Consider the following 19,936-nt stretch of genomic DNA (forward strand, 5'->3'; position numbering starts at 1 on the left):
GTGTTCAACTGCATCTACTTCTAAGATATCTGGAGAGCGGGTAACCTTGGGAAATGTTCCACAGACCTACAGTGGTATCATGGATGCCTCTTAATCCCTCCCAGTATGTTTTGAAAATGCTACCTCCTTGCCTTTGAAGAGAAGCTGTCAAATTAATGTATACTAGGATTAAGTTACAAAAGACGTACCCATCATTAACCAATCGACATTATAAATGCTTTCTGACCTCCCGCAAAACGAGGGAATATTTTTCAAGTTTGAGATCCTTCTGCACGACAAGAGGGAGACAGAAGATTAAGTGATACATTGTTTAGAAGCAGAGTGCTTAGTTTATATTTAACTAATAATTAATAGATGTAAGTAAGAAACTAAACAATTATAACTAACATCATCAATTATTTCTTAGTATAGATGTATTGTATGTCAAAATTTTCAAAAATTGTAATGCATATGTAATAACTATGTGAATATAAGCAATGCAAGAGCATCCAGTCTTTGGAGCACTTACGGAGGATAATCCCCAGAGTTCCCCAGCCCTGATAAAGAATGCCGCTTAACAGTATAATTGACTCTACTGTTTATTTCTTCGTTTCACCTTCCTATCTGTAAAACATGCCCCCACTTTAACCAGACAAGCTTTCAGAAGCTACTAATGCAACCTTGTCAAATTACAGTGTTTGTAATTACCTTAATTATTTTTAATTGCTTTAGATGCTACTGCTAGGTTCTCATTAACATGGCTAAAAAAAAATCAATCGGACCAAAAAGCTTCCCATATTTTACTGTGCATATGAATAACACAGCTGTGCCGGGTCGGTCAGGACGGGGTTAATTCCTGCACTGCCGGAACAGCCGGGTATTCTACAGTAACTTCGCTCTGCTCTGGGGCTCTCGGGCTCCGGGGGGGCGGGCAGGGCGGCGTGGTTCCTTTTTCCTTTGGTATTTCGGGTGCGGGTCGCGGTTCGGGGCGGGAGAGGAGGAACAGCGGCGGCTGCCCCGGCGAGGGGGTTTAAGCGCGGGGGGCGGAGCTGTCGGCGGCTGCCCCGGCGGGAAGGGACCTGCGGCGTCTGTGCGGGGTCTGTTACTGTCCGCTCGATCGCTCACATCCTGGCAAGGGAATATAAAGTTGCTGGGGTTTCTCGTACTTCATAAGTAGTTCAAAAGCTCCTTCCGAGAGCCTTTTTCAGACACGACCCAATTGGGAGCTCTCTAGCTTGCAAGACCAACAGATTTCTTTTCTCTCTCTTTTTTTTTTTTTTCCTTTTTTCCCCACCTTTCTTTGCAACAAAGAAAACGTGTTCTCCCTTTTATTTTCTCAGCAGGTGCTGACTGCTCTCCATTGGAGATCCCATGATCCCTCACCCACTCTGTCCTACTCTTCTCTTTGAATGACTGCCAATGCTGGCCCGAGCCAGACAGATGCAAAACTGCCCACTTGTAAAAGAATATGTTAAAGGACCAAAGAAACGTCACCTTCCTTCGCAAATCACAGGTGACAAATTCTGTCCCCTTGCCAGAAACACACACAGTTCCCAGCTGAATGCACATCAGGGAAAATCTTTATTGATTTGTACCTCTCCAGGTGCTCATTTGCACCGTGCACATGAATTTCCAGCATGACTTTTTCTACAAATTGAATCTTCTTTCAGGAGCTTCTAAAAAGCCTTTTTCCTCCTCAAGCTGGGAGCTGCTAGATTCAGCCAGAACATCTGAGAAGCTTTTAAAGGTAAGAAGAGGCCAATTCTCAGTCTGTTAAGCATTGTATCTCCATTGGCATCAACAGGCTACATCTATTGACATCGGCTGACACCAGGTCTGGCACTAGGAATATTCTTAGTTTTATGGGAGCTTGAGATGTACTCATGGTTCATAGCAGAGCTCTGTGCCAATGCTGCCTTGCAAAAAAAACCCTGGCGTGTTACTTTAACATTATGGGTAAACCTTTAGCTCTGCTGCAGCAGCACTTTGTCGTTATTTAATACCTCAACTGTCTTAAAATAACAGCAGAAGTACTGGGTATCGAGAGAACTGCTCTTCCAGACTTGGATCTTTGGCCAATCAACGTGCAATGCTCTGCTGTGACAGGATACCTGCAAACATCCCAGATCCTCGGGAGAGGGGATGCAGCACAATGGAATGCACAAATATTTTTAATGAAGGTGAAGAGAGACAGTTCAAATGTGAACATGGTGGTAGATCTTAAATGACAGGTTTTCAGCACAACCTCACAAGCTCCAAAATTCCAAAATGGGCTGTAAGTTGCCTTATCTCAAATTTGAACACAAGAATATTGTTCTAACTTGCAAAAACAGTATCTTAGCACTCCAGTGAGGAATGAGTGGTTGTAAAAAAGGGGTCAGGATCCAAGTTCTGAGGAGAATCATAAAATCATAGAACACCAGGTTGTAAGGGACCACAAGGACCATCCAGTCCAATCTTTCTTGGCAAAAGTACTATCTAGACAAGATGGCCCAGCAGCCTGTCCAGTTGAATCTTAAAAGTGTGCAATGTTGGGGAATCCACCACTTCCCTTGGGAAATTATTCCAATGGCTGATCATTCTCACTGTGAAAAATTTCCTTCTTGTGTCCAACCAGAATTTCGTCAGGAGGAACTTGTACCCATTAACCCTTGTCTTTTCCATGTGAACCCATGTAAAAAGGGAGTCTCCATCTTCTTCGTAGCCACTCTTTAAATACTGGAACATGGTGATGAGGTCTCCCCTAAGCATTTTTTTCTCAAGGTTGAACAAACCCAATTCTTTCAGCCTTTCTTCATATGGTGGCTTGCAAGTCCTTTGACCATTTTTGTGGCCCTTCTCTGGACCCTCCCCAGCCTGTCCACATCTTTTGTGTGTAGCGGGGATTAAAACTAAACACAGGATTCCAGGTGTGGCCTTGCAAGTGCTGAGTAGAGTGGAATAATGACTCCTTTGTCTCTGCTGGTGGTGCCCTTGTTAATGGATCTTCAGGTCATCTTTTGCTGATTTTAAATATCTGAGAGCAAATAGTCTGTGATTCTCATATGCAGGGAGTTATCTAGTTTGTAAATGTATGTGTCTTACAAAATGCTGTATTTGTTTGATCTCTTCTGCTATCAAAAACTGGTAATATTTAGCATTCTTTTGCATAGAGATATCAAAAGTGAAACTGATTTTTAGTTCCTGAATATCCCCAGCTGCCTGGGACAGGCTTCATGCACACAAAGGTATCAGGTCTGAACACAAAATCTGGTGTCCAGATGCAGTACTTGAACCTACATTATTTCAAAGTTGTCTGTGGAGATGTAACCAAGAAAAGTCCTGTTTTATCTGAGAGTTATTTGATCAAAACTGAAAGGAGATGGACAGGGTGGCATGGTTTGTGTGGCCAGTCACATTGAACTGTGAATATCACATGTTCAGCCCGACTTCTACAGCACTCTCAGTTTTCATTATTAGTCTGCAAAATAATAATAAAAAAATAAAGACCTCATAAAGAATCAATCAATTAACTTAAAATAATGCATGAGAGGAGAGAAAACGTTAGGTTAGTGGTGGGTAGTCAATGAGAATAAAAATGCACCCAACCCTTCCACAGTGTCCCTGTGACCAAGCCAAAGACATCCCTGCAGCAAAGCCTGTGGCAGTGCTCTCTCATCACCCATGAAACTAGATGTGTATGCTACAAGAACCCCTGGGTGCCACCCTGGGTCTTGGCTGGAAAGAGGCTGATCTATAGAAAAGGCTGATGAGCCCCTGCTCATCATCCTGTGAGAGTTTATTAACCAGTGAAGATATTTGGGGTCTTCCCCTTTGAGCACAGTGGGCACTGACACAGACCCCAAGAGTGGAGCCTTTTGGACCTCCATGGGTCTTTACAACAGTGACTTTACTCACTGACTGCTCTTGTCCTTCACCTGTCCATGCAGGGCCTCTCTTCTTGGCAGGAAGAAGAAAGCACTTCAGAATAATAATGTGATTAGTTAATTAGTTGACGTCAGGCCACCTGAAGGTAGGAAAAGGCTACAAGACATTGAAGATCATTGTTAGCATCATTATCAAAGCCTGAAGATATCTTTCCATATATGTCTTCTTTGTTTATTTATCATGTAAGGAATGTTGTCAATACTTAGAGAATCTTCCATCTCACAAGTTACTATCAAACTACTTGGCACTGGGCTCTAATTTGAAACATATTCTGTTTAGCAGGCAATATGAAACAATGCTCAAACTCTTTTCCACAAATATTTAAAATACACAAAGGCATGACACTAAAAATCCATCTGGATTTGATGGATGAATGTAGAACATGATGAACTTCCTATATATAATTATTTCTGAAATCATATTTTATAAGTACCTTTGTATCACTGTCTTTCTTTGCCCTTTCTATAAAATGCTTTTATGTTGACAACTTTATTGGTGCTGAAATTATTCCTTTCCTGACTTGTAGTTCACAATAACCTTGTTTGCCTTTTGAGTATTACCTATTATTAGTTTTTCTCCCTATTATAATGGTATGCATTAATTCCCTTTCTTTTTTATAGTTTTTTTTTTTTTCTCTCCAGAGCAATGTCTCCTTGAAAGAAAGAGACATGATAATAAAAAGGATGAGATATCTCTTGATGTTTCAAGTCTGTGATGTGTGAAATACTCAGAATTATTACAGAGAAGTTTGGCAAGTTTGTGATGTCTTTGAAATCACAGACAAGAATCTTCATCTAGGTCTTTATTTCTACTTCCAGACAGCATTTGTGCAGGCTTTCTAAAATTGCCTTATTTCTAATGTATTCCTGCAGGGTACTTGACTTTTCAGTTTGCTCCATGCATTGCTGTGGTGATTAATCAGGCATGGTCCATCAGCGAAGCTCACACATGTTTTGTAATGCAGCCAATGAAGGTTACAACTGAGAGATAACATGTATGTTAAAAATTATGTCATGTTAGCACCTTTACAAGTTCCTTGAGGTAATTCTCTTTCTTGAATGCATGACACAACTAGCTGAGCAGGGATGGCACATTTCATAATCCAGGTTGCCTTTGGAAAGTCACTATGGTCTCTTCAAGTGTCCAAGTCAGATCCCTGGCCTGCGTAAATCCCTGCACACAGAGCCAAGGTGGCCAATGCTAGATCTGTCCCAGAAATTCAAAGTACGTACATTGGCAAATGATGTGTGTTGTTGGTTTGTGGCATGTGAATTCACAAGGCCTGATAAAATCAAGTGGACCAGAGATGTTTTTGAATTGAAATGAATAACTAGGAATCATTTTCTTCTTTTTCCCAATGTGGATGGAAAGAAAACCCTTTCCTGTAAGGAGCTCTTTGCTGTTAACCACACAGAAGTGGTGACAATGAATAGAGGGAGAGTAGACAATGAACAGTCAGTGAATACATAGTATTGACAGTGAATTGACATGTAGATTAACATGCCACAGGCAGAGTCACTCAGGAGAGGGGAAGAGTGTCCAGCAAAGCACCAAGGGTCTCTCAGTAATTGATTCCCACCTTCTGCATGGGGACACTGAGTAACTGCCATGACATTACTCCAGACTCATGCAACATGGAAACAGCAACTTGACAGCAGAAGACCCAGAGCTCAGTGAGCATGGTCTGCCATTCACATCTCTTTGGTGAGATTTATTCCTGGACCTCCCAGCAGACCTTGTTCCTATGCAGGACCTGCCGAGACCAGCCCATTCCAGCTTGCTAATCCTTCCTGCTTATTCTCACTGGCTGTAGCTAAATCACTCCTGTGTCTGGCCTGTTGAAAGGCATCGTGGGGTTTGTTGCACAGTAGCAAATAGGGCACTAACATAACTCAGCCCCATCCCAGAGGGAGAGGTGATGAGCTGCAGGGACCATGACTTTGAGGACGTTTCGTTTATGTTAACTGATATAATACATCTGTATGTGTTGGGGTAGCTCCATGGATACCACCAGCAACGTATCAATGAAGCTACTCATTCTTCCAGTGTGCTTCTTTTTTCTTTCTGACCCTTGCTTTGGCACCATTATATTGGAAGGCAAGTTTTATGTTTTAGTTTTTCAGTCTTCTAGCCTTATGGTCACAGCTGAAAATTGACAAGAAAAGCTCTAAAGACTTAAGAAGCATTTGGAAGGCAAAAATTAATCCACAGTAATTTTGTGACAGAACTCTGGGTTCACATTATAACTGTGGGAGCTGATGAATCGCTCTTCTGACCAGCGTTCATCTCTGTATTTCATGTGATGTGGTTGAAATCACAAAACAGAAACCAAGTAGAAATGATGCTCTTTGTAAAGAGATGTGTATGTGTTGCTAGGATAGCTCAAACACTTATAAAATACTAGACATTGCTTATGTTTGGCAAGTAAGCAGGAAAGCACTTCCTGGACCATTATCTGCCAAGCTTCTGGGATCACAGAAACTGATTTTCTATATCTTCATCTGCTAGCAGTTCTAGCATCTCTTCCCCACCTCTACCATGTCTCCTTCAATCACGTCTTCAAAGGACCCATGGAATATTTTAAAAGGAAATGTGACTTGGTCACATCTCAGGTTTTGGGCCTCTTCTTTGTGCTCGGTTCATTAGTGGAAAGGGAAGCTGTTTGCAGCACCCTGGTCACTCCCTTTGCCAGCGATGGGTCACCTTTCTCCAGTGTGTCATTTCTGAGTGGACAAGTTGAAAGGGTAGAAAAGAATTATTCAGCTCCCTAAACACAGGTACTTAGTGTCATTTGAGATGCTTTGGGGTAACCAGCGCATCAGCATGGCTGGTGGAGAGGACATGGGATTTATCAACCTCTTTACTCCTGGAGCAGCAGCTGAACATGTACCACAGAAAATTCCTAGAAATCTATGTTTAGGAAATGGAGTCCTACCTAAAGGGTCATATTTGATCTCATGGTGTGGGAGACCACGCTTATTCCCATGAAATCAGGAAAGTCCTTGAAGCCAAAGAACTTTCTGCATAGCACCAAGTAAAGTCTTGGACCTGCTTGAGATGTAGAGCCTTAATTTGGTTTGAACAGCCACCACCAGCTGGGACCAAACACACAGCCTTTGACTTCAGCTTGTCTTACAGAGAGTCCAGTCCCATGGGCAGATAGAGGAGTCATTCTGAGGAATCTGATGGACTTGCTTTGGCAAAGGTTAAGATGAAGCTTGTATGGTCAGTCCCAGAAGTGCATGATAAGGAGGAAGGGTGCCGACAGAGGGTCCGACCCATGGCAAGCTTCCTGACAGTACACTGCTGAGGACCCCAGCCTCAGCCACTGCTCTTGCTCTGATATACAGAGCCAAACTCCAGATGAATATGTCACTGTAGTTTCCAGATGGCACAGGAATCACACATCTGCAGCACAGTGCAAAATTCAGATGGCTGCTCAAAGAGTCCTTTTGTGGCTGGAAAATCAGAGGAGGAGTCTCCCAAATGTTATACAAAAAGAAAAAAAGACAATGAAGGGAGAACACATGCATGTAAAAATACACAGAGAGACAGGCTATGCATTGAAAGAGACATTAATGGGAAATAGAACAGTTTTTAAAATCTGTTAGAATTGGAAGGAAGACAAAGGAGGATATAGGTTTGTTAGTTAATGAAAAATAAGAGCTAAAAATGGAGGAAGAGAAGCCCAACATCGTATGTTTAGTGCAGTTGCTTCCTCTGGATCCTGAGGTCCCTGACTTTCCCTGGCAGAAAGTCCACTGTGAAGCTCAAGCTGCACAGCTCCTTGCTCCTGGGCTTCCATAGCAGGACACAGCAGTAATACCCTTCAGGTCTTTAATCTCAATGAATGCATCGTCACAGACATGTCTCCTTGGAGGTTTACTCCAAAATAAATCAGACGACAACTCGATCCCTTGCAAAATTATGTCTGAGTTAGATGATCATTTTCCCCCTTCACTTGACTGCATTCATTGTTGCCTTCTCATTTGTCAGTTTTGCAATTTCTTTGTCAAAATTCTCCTCCATCATTTCAAGGTCAAAAGTTTTCTAGTATCATGGTGTCTTTTGGGGTCCAATAAGAGATGAATTATTCATCAGAAAAATCTCTGAACTACTGAAGCGTAATTAACGCTTATTGTTTCCAGTGGTGGGCCAAGTCTAACCAGCCCCAGATGAAATTCGCTTGCTCTAGAAATCCTAGTTATGCTAACATTTGATGTTACACATGTGTGCAGTCTGACAGATGTATTTTCATTAGGCTGTGTGCAAACTCCATTTGCATGGCAATGAAGCCTTCCAAAGGCATTCTGCAGGTGAGACAGGAAATTAACATCTATCAGCACTCCAATATACTAATTTATGCTCCTGTTGCCATAATATTGGAGAATTTTGCCATTCTCCATGCTTTTATGTCCCAGTATGCTGTTTTCTGTAGGTGGGTCTAGGCCTTAATTTCTGTAAAAAAAGAACTATGCCAGTGCCACATAGCAAGGTTAAACTCTTTGTAGCGGGAGCTCTAACTGCATGGACAGTACCTAACACAATCGTGAAGGGGGCGGTTTATAAGACAAAGACCAAAGCAATAAACTTTTGCATTAACCTCCACCTTCCAGGTGTGGTTTGTTTTTTGTTGTTGTTGTTTTATTAAAAAAAAAAGCACACAACAAACAACCACCGCAGACATCTCATTAAGGCTCTCTATTTCAAACTCAAATTGGCTCCTCAGTTGATCTGTGGTTAATTTATACCATCAGGGACACAGCTGAAGCACACTAAATGCTTAATATTTGAAATGCACTAATTTCTGACACTACTTCAGTAGAGGCAGCAAAAGTAAATCTTGCTTCTTGAGAAAGATCTTGCACTCAGGGGGAGCCTGTCACTCCTGCTGTGAAAGTTCCTGTCATGCTGCATTAAAAATAAAGTCAGGTTCAAGTTGCTAATAACTACAGTTTTCACCTGTCTGCTGTCAGAGGCTGGGAAGTGCCATTTACCTTTCTGGCGAGGTGCAAGGAAGGACATGGGGGAGCCCCTCATACCTCCTTCAGTCAGTGTCACTTCGAACCTCTGCCTCCAAATTTCTTCCCAGCCTTGCCCACAGCAGATGCTGCAGCACACACCTCCTAGTGCAGGACTCGGTATCAGCTGGTCCCTCTTGGCACAAGAACATAGAATCGTAGAATGTCCTGAGTTGAAAGGGACCCACAAGGATCAACGAGTCCAATTCCTGTCCCTGCATAGGACAACCTCAAATCCACACCGTGTGTCTGAAGGCATTGTCCAAATGCTTCTTGAATACTGTCAGTGTCGTGGCCATGACTGCCTCCCTGGGGGTCCTGTTCCAGTGCTTCAGCACCCTCTGGGTGAAGAACCTTTTCCTAAAATCCAACCTAAACCTCCCCTGGAACATCTTCCTGCCATTCCCTCAGGTCCTATCACTAGATCATATATATCACATGTATCTGTTGTATGTGATTATGACACCTTTGTTCCTGGCAGCACTGTCCACTGGCAAAGCAATGTAGTGCTTCTTATTATGGAACTAGATATTCCAGTTATTTGTGGTTCTTCCCAATGTTTTACAGCCTGGGTAAACTTTGCATGTCTAGTCACCTTCTTCAAGAAGTGGCCTTGCAGAAGGCTTCAGCTGAAGTGGTTTGATTGCTTTAGATAAAAAGAGGTGAAACAATTTTTTTAAAGACTCTTATTTCTTCCTTTATAGGTTCACCCCTATCCCCAGTGCTTTGGAGGAGAGATTAAATGTTTGGCAGACCCAGCCTTGATATCAGGAGCAGCAGCAACTGCTTCCCTATGAAAAGACATCTGCATTTGCCAGGAAATCCACATTGGGAAAACAACTTGTTGTCTGTATGGCCAAGGGCAATTTAGGGCTGGAATAAAATCCAGGAGAGAGCAGAACCCCCTGGGCACATTTTGTGCTATCCCTTCAGGCAGGTCACATGGATTTCTTCATGGAGGAAAGCTATCAAGTCCCATCAGGTCAGGGTCTCCCCAGCTGTGGATGCTGAGGAGGAAAGCAGGGAGCTGGTCTCACTCCCGCTGAGTTCCTGGGCCAGCTGGAGGAGGCAGAACTGCCTGAACAGGATTTTCAGGTTGAGAGGCAGTCACAGCATCACTAGGAGTGGTACCTTAATGCCGCAGACACAGATGAGTTTTCCTTTGAAGAACACTCCATTGAAAATGGTATTTTTTTTTCCCATTAGCAATTTTATTTTAAACATGTAGCCACAAAACAAATAATGATATTCTGGGTATTTTTGTGCTGGACTGTGTAACCCTCCTTACTCAGTGTTTTGGGATGGTTCCTGCATCACCAAGGAAATTATTTTCATACTAAGCTAGTTCATAACATATCCAAAAATACAGAAGTCACATTTACCTTGGGTAAAATGTTTCATAATTTCTGATTCTAGCTTGTTTTTCAGCATCCCAAGCAAACAAACTTAAAAGTGGGTCATAGCACTAATGAGAAGAGTGGCCAGGAGACCAGAAATAATAATGTGCCTATTTAACCAAGCTCTGGTGGGCTCTAACCCCACTTTCCTAATGAGGCAGGGTTTGCACACTGCACAGCATCGCTCATCTGTCTTTCTACCTTCTCATGACTAATACTGAAGCTGCTGCCCAATTTAAAGCTCATCAGACATAATTTGAGCTCCAGAAGATAATTAAATTCATCCAAGTTGTGTGAAAGTAGCTGGCTGGATAGAGAGATGCAAATTGAGCACATCCTCTGAGGGGAAATTGCCAGGAAGAGCTCAGCAGTTATGGTGATTGCTGGAGGGTCCATGAGCACAGGGGTTCCCGATGGCCACCAGCACACATGGAGCCTGGGTCTAGCCTCTTGTCAGCAGAGCAGGTTATTGCTGAGGTTATTGCCTCAGTGATGCTCAAGCCGGTGGGAAACCAGGCTTTGTTTCTTGTGCTGCTGCGTGGCATGGGGAGGAGATACATGGGTGCTGGCCAAGGGGCTCTGCCCCACAGTGCTGTGTCTCCAGAGATGGCTGCACTTGTGCTCATGGGGAATGGGGCAAGATGGATGACAATTCCCCTGCAGCTTTCAGCTGGGATATCCTAGGCATTGTTTATCCTGTGCATTCAGTAACCCTCAGTGTAATCCTCTCCTCCCTTACACACACGTATACTTCTCCATCCAGGCCAAAAAGTCCTAGACTGTGCATCCATGGCTGTCTTACACAGAAACCACGGCAGACCCTGAGCACCTCCAGTGGCATGTGTTGAAGTGTCTCCTAATAAACCATCCCAAGATGAGCAGACAAGGAACTGCACAGAGTGTCCAAGGCATGGGCTAAGAGTAACCCCCATCCATATCCATAACAATTCTGTTCTCCAGTATCTTCTTCACTCCTTCTCTAATGATTTCTAACACCATATTTGTTTTTTCAGCCTAAGTGGTATTTATCGAGGCAATCACAAATGCTATCTGTTGGCACAGGTTTTCTGTGACAAGTGCTGTTCCTGGTTCATCCATGGTTCAGATGACCATGTCCCAGCTGGTCACTTCGTGGCACATGGTGTTTAGGCTGGGCTCATGGCTGCCATACATTCTCACTGTTTCATTACATTATCTTGTGAGTTAAAGATGTAACTTTGCACTGAAATCCCTTTCCTCAGACAGTGATTGAATTTTGTTGATGTCATAAAAGGATTTGTTCCTCTGTTGCTTTCTGTAACACCAAGTAATTCCCATTAAACAGTAAGTAATTGATTTACTGTGTTTGTCTGGGGCTTCTATTTTTTTAAGTAATTGATTTATTTAGCCATTGCAATTACAGTAAATCAGTTAACTAAAAATAATGCCAAATAATTAATTTACTTAGTATTTAAATATTAGAAATTGCCATGATTGACTGCAAATTACTCACGAATAAGGCATATTTTCTTATCACTTGCAGGAAATGGGATGATTAATTTTCAAATGTTATTTATATGTGCTGTTTTTGTGGTTTGCCACTGCTGTTCCACCTGCTGAGCAATCCACAGGAAAGTACAGTTACTGAGGCTGATCCTAAAGTACTGAATCTCCCAGTGCTCCTTTTCACGCCTCTTCTCAGCTGCACGAGGCAGAGTTATGTCCCCTAAAAGTGTAAATAGGGGTAAAAAAACCCCTAATGAACCCTTAATATGGGAGTCTACATACCTTGCTAACAGGTTTCATCTCTCATCTGAGGATTTTTTAATGCCTAGTAAGGGTTAACCTCAGATTTCAGCTATTTCACTGACAACCACTCCTGCAATGTTTCCCCTGCATGGCCTCCTCTTTATGGCGGGGGAGAAAACCCTATTTGAATGTATAACCTTTGAGATGTGTCCCCTACTGTTAAATCTGGTGGAAACTAGCTAAAGGAGTAAAAAAATTATGGAGGGATGATTAAGGGAGACAGCTACCACTGAGAAAAATCACAGTATCCTTGTTTTTATGGGAAAGCATGTGAACAAACAAGCTTCATTCCTTTCATCTACAAAGATGCTGAACTATCTCTGTGCTGGGGAGGATGGGATTAATGGTGTGCGCTGCTCTGAAAGTGCTACATTCCTAGCAACCTCTCCTTAGTTGCCTCACCTGCACAGCCGATATAAAAATTCATGTACTCAGCTGTCAGGAAGCAAACCTCAGCTGCTGCAGCACAGCAAGAAGAGTGACACACAGGCATCAGACCTTGAGGTCCTCTTTGTGGGCTGCTTCAAAGTCCAAGAGCACAAGAGATGCTGCCCTGGCCCAGGATGCTGAGGCTCTTGAAAGGAAACATGCTGGTTCCTATCACAAGATCAGCGCAAACTGCATTGTGCTGCCTGTGATATGCACCTGGATGCTTTGAGCTGGCTCAGCTTCCCAGTTACCGAGTCCCTGTAGCTAGAAGAACAAAACCCCAAAACCAGCCTAATTCCAGGAAATCTGTCTTATCCCAGCCTCTGGTGTGGGAGTGGGGAGAGGCAGTTTGCAACTACTGCAGTTAAGTCTTACCAAGCAAACACGACCAGCTTTGTGCATAGCTGGTGGGATCTTTCTGCTCTGGTGAGACCCCACCTGGAGTCCTGCATCCAGCTCTGGAGCTCTCAGCACAGGCAAGACATGGACCTGTTGGAGAGAGGCCAGAGGAGGCCACAAAAATGATCAGAGGGCTGGAACAGCTCTGCTGTGAGGACAGGCTGAGAGAGTTGGGGTTGTTCAGCCTGGAGAAGAGAAGGCTCCAGGGAGACCTTATTGCAGCCTTTCAGTACTTGAAATGGGCCTAGAAGAAAGATGGGGACAGGCTTTTTAGCAGGACCTGTTGCCATAGGACAAGGGGTAATGGTTTTAAACTAAGGGAGGGGAAATTCAGGCCAGACACAAGGAAGAAATTTTTTACAATGAGCATGATAGGACACTGTCACAGGTTGCCCAGAGAGGTGGTAGATGCTCCACCTCTGGAAAAACTCAAGGCCAGGCTGGACGGGGCTCTGAGCAACCTGATCTGGTTGAAGATGTCTCTGTTCACTGCACAGGGTTGGACTAGATGACCTTTGAAGGTCCCTTCCAACCCAAACTATTCTATGATTCTTTGCCCGCCAAGGGAAGCCAGACCACCTCCAGTTTCTGCTGCAACAGAGGCACTTTCTTCTGGAAATTTGGTTCTCAGTATGGGAAAAATTTAGCCTAAATAGATTCAAGGGGCAGAACAGTGGGCTGTCGGGGGAGTTCTCCTTCTGTCCTTTCAGTGGTTTTTTTTGTTTATTTTGAAGCATTATTAAAATATCTTTCAGAAAGATCAGCAAATGTAATCTCACACAGAGGCTTGCTCTTCCCAATAGAAACAGCAGTGCCAGAGATATGAAAATAATGATTTAAAAAAAAAAAAAAAAAAAAGAGTATTCAGACACCCTTCAATGTCTCAATTTGAATTCAGTGTGCTCACTTGGAAAGGTGTAGAACAGGGTCTGCCCATTCATACTGCTTATATCAAATGATCTTATCATGGCCCCCATGGGAACAAAGTGAGTGCAGAGAGGAAAAGGCTGGTGAGAGTCCCAAATAAGACTTGCAAGCCCCTGCAGGCCCAGCCCTGAAACACACTGAGGAATTTGGTCAGCTGTAAAGCACATGTCGTAACACTCCCTGAGAGGAGATAGGACACCCAACACTGAACATGAACACACACAGATTATAATCCAAGGTGGGAGTCCACATTTGAAAAAAAATCCCCCAGATGTTCCTCTTGCCAAGATTTGAGTCACATTTCAGAGTGCCTTTGGAGTCTGCAAGACAGATGGTTTTCATACAAAAGTGGACAGGAAGATATGCTCCAGGAACAAAGCTCACAGGGACAAAGGGGACCTCATTCTGTCAAGGGCTTGAGAAGTTCAGTGCCAACCACTTCACACCACAGAATAAAAATCTTGTTTGTATCTCATTTTCTTCTTTTGTTAGGATTTCTTTTTCATCAAGTCAGCTCCAGAGGTCTCTTCCAGTCTAAATTACTCATTGCTTCACTTGCTTGTGTTACGTATTAAATCCATTCTCCCTGAAAAGTCCCAGTAGTTGGTGTGTCTTAATGATGCCTCTCAAAACTTCGTATCACACACAAGACCTACAGGATTTCTGCCTCCTCATTTAATCTTCAGTGTGCTTATGTGGGTGTTGGAAATCCAGACTCATCACTTCAGCATGTTTAATTAACTCTAATTGCACCATTCTCATATTCTCATCAGTCTCACTCGCCCCATAAATAGGCTTAATGCTTTCACTGGAATGATGTTCAAGGCAGGACACTGTGTGTGCCTGGAAAAATACTAGTAGGAAACCTGTGTGGATCACTTGTTTCTCCCCAGCCAGTAAGAGTTAAGGGGAACCTGTTTCTCTTCATAAAAGCTTAAAACAAGAATGGAAAGAGTGACTCCATGGTCAGTTCAAAAATGCTTCAGATCCCTTACCCTCTTTGGCACTGGGAAAACAGGTTACCCAGGAGAAGTATAAAAATAAGACAAATGTGCAGCAATACTTCATACAAACCTCTCTTAGCCTCCAGAGCCAGAAGTGTCGTTTTTTTTGTTCCCTTCATTCATCTAACAACATTTCGAACTCACGTGTATCACATTTTGTCCAGAACACTACCAGCCCCCAAAGCCCCATCACAAGAGTTTCGCTTTTAGGCCCAGCCTCAGGTTGGAGTGGGCCTTAATATTTATTCCTGCATTGCTGGCAATGCCTGCACCCAAAATTAAGAAGGTTATTCAGACTCCTCCCTGACCAGAATGCTCTTAATGTTTCCAACAAATGCCAAAATATTTCTCTAAGTTCAGTGAAACTCTGAAGCAATGAGGAACAGACATTTTACTTTGTGCAATCATTTTTAAATTTTTTTAAAAACAAGGGGAATGTCCAAGGAATGATATTTGGAATTAATTTTTCATTTCAAAATACCAAGAGGGAATTTTTCTTTGTATCTTACTTGTTTTGCTTCTGAAATTATTAACTTGGCAGAAAAGGAGTTTACCAAGTATGGTGGCATTGATTAATTTACTTTTCACTCTGAGGGAAAAAAGTTCCAGCTGCAAAACTGTGGCAGAGCTTTAATCCAAAAAGCCCTGCTGGCTTCTGTTACCTTTGCTTTCTGACCAGTTTCCCTGTCTCCCTCCCCTTTATTTATAATCTGCAGGACACTCCTCCAAAAGCTTCCCAGACCGTGTTCCATCTGTCTTTTCACTACGTGAAAAACAAATGAAACTCAGTGTTCCCTGCTCTGGTGGGTCTCTCCTTCTCCACCATGCTTGCCTTGTTGCTCTGCTTCTCCTTGGCTTGCCTTCAACTTGTTTTCCGTTCATCATCATCCAATTTTCAGCACTGTAGGAGAGAAAAAATAAATACAAGGTGAAAAAAAATCCGATGAACTGTACAATCATAAATATATTTACCAGGCTAGAGCAGGAATGAGTGAGTTGTTAATGAAAACAAGGTGTAAAATTGCAACAAATGCAGGGTATGTTTTGCTTTTTTTAGGAGTAGAAAGTCTTCCTAGCTTGGTGCTAAGAATAATCGTTTTGTTATTTCTGAAAAGACCTGGCAGGAGTCCAGGATGAGAATTTGATGAAGTGTTGAGAACTGAGACAGGCATAAAAGAGTTATTTCTATCTCAATGAGATTTCATGTTCCACTCAAAATCAGCAGATCCTCTGCGAGAGTTAATTGGTGTCAGGGAACTGTTTTCTTCTGGAGCATCTCAAAGAGACACCAGCAGAGAAACTGCCTTGCTGTTTCCACTTTTCCTTTTCTTTGCTTCCCAAGGCAGGAAAAAAAAAATACAGATTAGAAGCCAGGAGTTTACCACTCCTGAATTGCTGTAGGTGCCCAGGTGAGAAGAAATTGTTACAAAGGTCCAAATTTGTAAGACATTTAGGCAGATGTTTCAATGAAGCCTGTGCTTGTTCAAGCATTGGCTTTGCTGAATTGAGCCTGAAGTTCTCCCATCATTCCAGCTGATGAGCCCAGGGACAGCACAAGCAACAGCGATTTTAAACACTTCCCTGTAATGCCCACCTTGCTCAGAAGTGTCTGGTGGGTGAAATGGTTTTCATAAGGCAGAGAAAACACCTGTTTTTTGCAGGGTGGCTAATTACCATGGCAACCAGTACACTTCTCTCCTGGTTTAAGATGTCAGGGAGAAATTTCAGCAGAGTGTGCACCATCACTTTCCCCACAACTGTGGTGGCCATGTAGGCAATCCTGAAAGTTAAATGGAAATCCAATTAATCAACATGCCCCACAAAGCCAAACATCTGGATGGCTTTGCTAATGCAGCATCACTGTGCTGTCTAATAACTAGGGAATGAGAAGGGACTAGAAGAGGGTTTGTCAGCTCCTTACGATGGTCGCAAACAGCTGGACTTTGACACAAAACCAGAGCCCAGTACATACAGCGTATAGAAATCAGGAAAGTTTTGCAATAATACCTTTTCATTCTGGGGAGAAGCAAAGATTTTGAAAGTGAGAGGCTGGGCTTGGTGAAAGTCAAGTTTGTTAGGCTGTGCAGGAGTTTAATTCGCCACTCAAGAGAACATAAGCTTCTAAAGAAAATTACTTGCTTTCATAGCTGCAAAAGCATTTGTTTTTAAGAGAGAAAAGGATTCCCTTACTCATTTCCAGTTACTGCCTAACAATTGCCAGACAAGGCAAACAGAAGACAGAGAAATAGCTTCACTTTTGGCAGTCACAGCTACAGCAGCATTTTGCTTTTGCAAAAGACGCTGAAGCCTTAAATGGCTCATTGTCTTACAAAAGAAGCCACAAAGGAAGCCTTTCTCACCACGGGGCTTTGCTTGTCCTTTCATCCGGTTCTTAGAGGGCTGATGTTTGTTGGTCCAGCAGCACCGGCAGCTTCTACAGGTAGAGAAACACAACAGCCTGGATACTCACTTATTTTCTAAGGTTTGCTTTGCATGTGCAGACAGTCCTTTTCCTCCCTACAAAAATGCATTGTGATTGCCTCCTGCAGATATCCCTTGTGCCTATCTTGACACTACCTCTCTCCTTGCACCACTTTCCCCCATCCCAAGAGACCTCTCTGAGATCCAGATCTCAGGTGCTGGCAACTTGTGAGGACTCACATCAAGCTTCCCATGAGAAACTTTTCATCATGGCCCTGACCACAAAACAAGCTTTTGGGTTTAATTTACCAGACCACTGCTGGATTGTGCCAGGCAAAGCAGAAAAAATTTCCAAACCATGGCATCAGCATTCATCACTGGGATTCCTTCATCCCCCAGAAACGAAGCAAGCTGGCTCCTCCATCTGTCTCCACAGCACATGCCCACATGTGACAGGCACCTGGTGCACCTCATGTCCATTGTTCACCAGATTATTTCAGTGCCACTTCTTCAGGGCCTGTGGAAGGGGAAAGTGGGACACTGGTAAATGCCTCCGAGCAGCTATGAAGCTTACAGACCTCTAGAAAACAGCTAGGTGTGATAGTCACTCTCTTGCTTCTGTTTCTGACCCTTTCTGCATCATCCTGTTTACACAGCCGATGAGGGGGAAAAGATGCTATCTCTTGAAATTCCACCAGCTTTTCCTCCCTGACAAGCATGACAGCAGGAAGGGAAGGGACAACAGGATTAGCAGGAAAATGACACTACCTAGTTCATTCAGACCTACCAATGGTGACTTTGGATAAGAGAAGATTTCACCTTTGGGGAGGTTATTTGTGACTCCCAGTGTATGTGATTAAGTTTCTCTTCTCTGTACCCATGATTAAACCTGATTTGTTTAATGCAATTTTTGCACTTCATTTTGCATGAGTCTAATTAAACTTACCAGGTTTCTGGAAAGGTAGCAGGGAGAAGGCTTGATAAAGAGCCTGTGAAATAGGGACTGGGTGTTTTGCTGCTAATCCATGAGTTGAATGAGCTCAGTAAAAAGTCCAGGCTGGTAAATCTGAACTGATAAATCCTTCATTGTGAGCTGTCTGTGCCGAGATGCTGCAGGCAACACCTGGGACATGTTTGTGTAGTGTCTGACATATATAGGAGCTGTCCTTCGGGGCCAGACCAATGGTGCAACCAGCCTGGTGCACCACGTGTGTCTGGCCTTCCTGTGATCCACAGCTGGCAGTTTTCCAGCATCCCCAGACACAGGCTTTGGGATGCCTGGAGAAAGAGTCCTGCCTATTCCCTTCAGCATCCATTAATGGATCTTGTAAAACCTGTTGGTACAACAAATTTCAGTGTTTGCTACCTGATGTGTAAAAACATATTATCTTTTATCTGTTTTAAGCTAATCTCCTGCAAGTTTTCCCCTCTCCCATGCCCAGTTCTCGTATTGGGAGATTTATTGGGCAATAGCCACTCCTTTGGTTTATGCATTATGCCATGGCTGCACATCATTAAGTCAGTTAAGTTCAAGCTCACTGCAACCACAGGACAAGTTTGAGCTTCTGCAAGCTCACTGTGCTTCATCCAACTTTGTCAAAAACTGGGAATGGGTAACTTTGGCAAGCTTTGCATCGGCTCAGCTTGTCTCCTCCTGGAACGGATACATGTCTCTTCCCCTCGCTGCACACTCTGCTTCAGCAGAAACACAATATTCTGTGCATAACCAGTCTGCATTGCCTTGGCATTGCCAGGTGACTGGGAATTGTCTTGTTACTAAAATCCAACAGTAATGAGTGAGAAAATATTGTGCGAGCCCTGGGAACTCTGCTTTTCAAATGCTGGAGAGTTATTGATTTAGTTGCAGGGTTTTATCACTTTGCTTGCAGGCTTCTCAGAAAGAGACAGCAGAGAAGACCTGATTTGTTTCCTAAGTCCCCCAAGATGTCCTCAGTGAGGACTGTTTTTTTTGCAAAAGAGGGAGATTAATTCATATTGGATGTGAAGAGCTGTGATTTTGGTCATGCTGGGCAGAAGGGAGGAAGAGAGAGAGGGAGAGAGGGAGGCAGGAAGGACAGACTCAGTTCTGAAAAATAAGAGACCGGGAAATAATTCAAGCACTGCTCTTTGTCCTCAAAATATGGGCTCTCTCACAAAAAATAGTGTTTGATTAGCAAACAAAAGCTGCAGTCTGGAAAATTTAATCTCCCAAGAGGCCGCAAACCTGGCACTTGCTAAATGCATCCTGACTTTCTGCAGGATGACCTGCAACTGATCAGCCAGAGCCTGGCTGTCAGACATTCTGCTGATGGCTACAACATGGTAGATGGACATGCCGGACAGAAAGGACTGAAACACTTCAAGACAATAAAGCAGCCACTATGGTGCTTTGCATCTCCCTTAATATGAATGATCAGAGCAAGACTGACCACTGGCCATTGCTATTTTGTGTGTATAATGCAAATCCCCAGCAGTCTTCAGTTTAGTTAGAATCAGTCAGGGTTTAGGATTACTACTAAAAAATCTCAAGGGTCACATCTATATATGCATCTTCCTCGGATGTTCTTATGAGATTTTTAGCTATTATTATTTAAAAAATAGTCAATGCAAACCAATTGATGAAACTTCAATTTCTGAAAAGCAA

The 19,936-nt window shown here is 43.1% G+C and overlaps 1 long non-coding RNA gene across 1 annotated transcript; it reads right to left on the reverse strand.

Annotated features, from left to right (window-relative positions):
- Positions 1-15,274: 15,274 nt before the first annotated feature.
- LOC309438293 lies at positions 15,275-17,307 on the reverse strand. Its single transcript, XR_014183749.1, has 3 exons — positions 17,232-17,307; positions 16,546-16,651; positions 15,275-15,772 (listed from the first exon to the last, which is right to left on the reverse strand). It is a non-coding gene; the product is annotated as an uncharacterized lncRNA (long non-coding RNA).
- Between the last annotated feature and the right edge of the window lie 2,629 nt (positions 17,308-19,936).

The sequence above is a fragment of the Streptopelia decaocto genome (genome assembly GCF_964273445.1).
Source record: "Streptopelia decaocto genome assembly, chromosome: 3".
Taxonomy (NCBI): domain Eukaryota; kingdom Metazoa; phylum Chordata; class Aves; order Columbiformes; family Columbidae; genus Streptopelia; species Streptopelia decaocto.